Here is a 3,360-nt window from a genome sequence, read left to right on the forward strand (position 1 = left end):
GACTAATACAAAAATCTCTCTTGCAGAGAGAGAAATATTTGGGCAGCAAACATCAGTCTGGACTTGTATAAAGTTTATCTTTCATCACTGTAAATGTGGTGACTGATGGCATTGGATGAGCTAAAGGGGGTTTTCAGCAGTTTCCATCTTGGCAGTGAGGCATACATCTGCAAACTGGATCTCCCTGAAGATTTATGTGTGAGCCAAGTCTCTAAAAGTTAATGCAGGAGGCAGAAAAAGAAAGCACTGGCTCCAGTAAGTACACTGCATTTATCTGGCACTTTTCAATAATAATAATAATACTCATAAGCAGCAGAAACAAGCTGTGTATACTGACATATTGTTACCCTTTGGCAAGCAGCTGCCTATTTACACATCCAGCAGATACAGAACAAGATTTGGACTCTGATATTTTCCTGATCACCCTATTGATGTAAGTGCAATGTTAACTCTCCTTCTAGCTCTGTTTTGGTTTCCACCAACTGCTGAGGGAAATATCTGGCTCTTTAGTCGCTTAATGTGCCACTATGTTCACCAGCAAGTTGCTATGTTTGCCTGTCTGCTGTTTGGTGCTGCTAATTATTGTTTATGTTATTGTTTTAAATATTTTGTATGTATTATGCTGTCCAGTCATATATTACTTTTTTTAAATTGTCAAAGGAAAAGGTTTTTTTTTACATTTTTCATTTAAATGCCCCATTTACACAATGCAAACTGGATCTAGCTTTTTGTTTAGATCTGCTAAAGTCTCTTCCCCACAGTTTAAGGCATCCATACTTTTCCTAGAAGAATATTTCCTAGAAGCATCTGCTGAAAAGTCTTTATTGGCTCATACCATGTGTGTAAGCGTAACATGAGAATGGAAAACCATACAGCAGGAGCCTGGCCACAGCTTATAACTAAATTCTGTTGAATTATGGTGACTCCAAAACACACTCACAGCAACAATCCTTGAAATACTTAATCAGCCTTTTAAGTTTTTATTTTTATTTTTTACAGTGAACATGTATTTCCACATGTATTTCCACATGGCACCTACATGTCTGTAACAGACAAAGGAAGTGTCTATCCTGGTAACACCCAGAGGGAGCGGTTATGGATTTGTTGAGGCAGGTTACTGTCTGACATGTGAATGACTTGTTTCCTCTCCTCTTCCTGTTTGTCTCATCACTCAGGGTGGGGAGTGGGTGGAAGGGTGGGTTGAGGAGTGGCGCTGTCATACAGGATCAGAGGCTGACACGTCAACAGCTGTTCACTGTTGGCTTTTGGCCACATCCCGAGATTGCAGACCACTAATTCTTTAATGGTACATTTATAGGCTGCAGGATAAAAATGGATTGTATACTGGATGTAAAAATAGACCAAGAAAGGAGGGATTGGGTGTAAAAGAGGAGGGGCAGAGTATAAATCAGAACATCAGAATGCAAGGTCGGGATAGAGTGGGTCAGGATAGAATACAATACAACATACTCCACATACACATACATTATGGCATGTTTGTGTTGTATAAATTAGTGGTGGGCGGGTTCCTTTTTCGATAATTACCATGTATGTTAGGCATACATATCTACAAATCAAAGTACCCCTTATGTATAAATAAAATGTTGCATGGCAGCTATACAATCTATTAATAATGAGCAGTGGGTTGGGCACATCTTAGAACACAATGCAGCAAAAATAAACTATAAAAATAGTATAAAATATTTGATATTTTGTCATTTTAAAAGAGCAGCACAATTATGTTTTAAATTTGTCAGTGCAGCATGATTACAAGTTGAGCCAAATAAGAGCTGCAGTATCAGCCTTAAGTCATCCTATCACTGGATGCATCATCCAGCAACAGAAGCAGCAGCTTGGTGCTATTTCAGACTCTCCAGAAACAGTCCTCCTTCACTAATCTCATCACTGCAGTGGTTAGATTGTAGTTATGGAGGGGAAATAAAATCTGTTATTGCTCCTGGTAAGAGGCATTAGATATTCCACAGTGACAGAAAATGAAGCACAGTCAGTCTTTTTAGGAATGTCCATGTGGGTGATGGGTTTATCCCTACCCTGCAGTTGCTTGTTATGTGGATAAAGGTGATGGGAAATGTCACCCAGTAAACAAAACTTAGCCACAAAGACGTCAATAACCTTAACAACAGTAATGCAAGCACAAAGTAAAGCCACCTTGTCTGCGTACCTGTCCTGTTGCAGGACTTTTCCGCCAGATGTGTTGGTATGAATACATGTACTTGGACACACTTAGACCACTAATCTGATAAAAACCTTATGATCCACTAACTCTTACCTGGTGACAGAAGACTGCATTTACAGAGGGAAGTATCTGTTTGTGCCTTGGTTCCAGGACAACAAGTATGCTTCAGTGTGTTCCAACTGTCACCGAAGAACAAAATCATAAGCAGTGAGGCCTGCCAGCCATCTGTGGCCAGTGGCAGTCAGTTTTGTCATAATCACACATGTGTGGAAGGATTGTTGTCCAGCCATCCTGGAATTTTTTCACAATAAAGTCATAAATTCCAGCTGCTGAAGGGGTACAGCTTTTGAGATTTGTTTATTTTTCAGTTCCTTTGTGTATCCTTTGTTGATTACTCTTCCTTCAGGCTGAAATATATACTCTGTACTCACTTTGGTTACATCACCAGAAGCAAACACATGTGCATGGGTAAGATCGTGGATGAGTTTGGAAAATACAGCGGGACTTTTTTGATCTCCAAGCAGCTCTGAATTGTTTGAGGTTCTTCTTGTCTTTAAAAACATCTCTTCCTTTTAAAAATGGTCTTTAAAAAGTTTATTTGGTTGGTGGTTGGACAATGGCAGAATAACTGGCTTTGAATCCACAGTAGTAGCCACAGATGCCTAGTAAAAACGATAGTGATGACAAATGAGCTTTTTCCACTGTATGACTGCTTTCACTTCCTTTGGATCTATTCCTGTCTCAGACACTGTGTCCCACATACTTAACTGGTGGTTTGAAAAATTGCAGGTATTCAAGGATTCGCAGCAGTTTCATGTCTCCCACAGTCTTTTCTGTGAGCCTCTTAGAAACAGCAGGGGCGCTATTGATTTAACACAGGTTTTGAGTACAAGTCAAAATCTGGATAATGTAAAAACTTTGCTTGAAGTAAGGAAAAACATCTAAATTCTGGCAAGCAGTTGAAAGCACCTTCATTGTGAAGCATACTAGTAGAGTTTGACATCCACTGACATCTTCAGCACAATCAAACATCAGAATTACCAACCGAACAACAATCCCACTTGTGTTCAAAGTCCAGTGTGTAACATTTAGGAGGCTCTATTGGCAGAAATGGAATATAATATCCATAAGTATGTTTTCATTGGTGTATAATAACCTGAAAA

Source organism: Morone saxatilis, unplaced genomic scaffold (assembly GCF_004916995.1).
Source record: "Morone saxatilis isolate NCDOM2014 unplaced genomic scaffold, NCSU_SB_2.0 Contig21, whole genome shotgun sequence".
NCBI classification, from domain to species: domain Eukaryota; kingdom Metazoa; phylum Chordata; class Actinopteri; family Moronidae; genus Morone; species Morone saxatilis.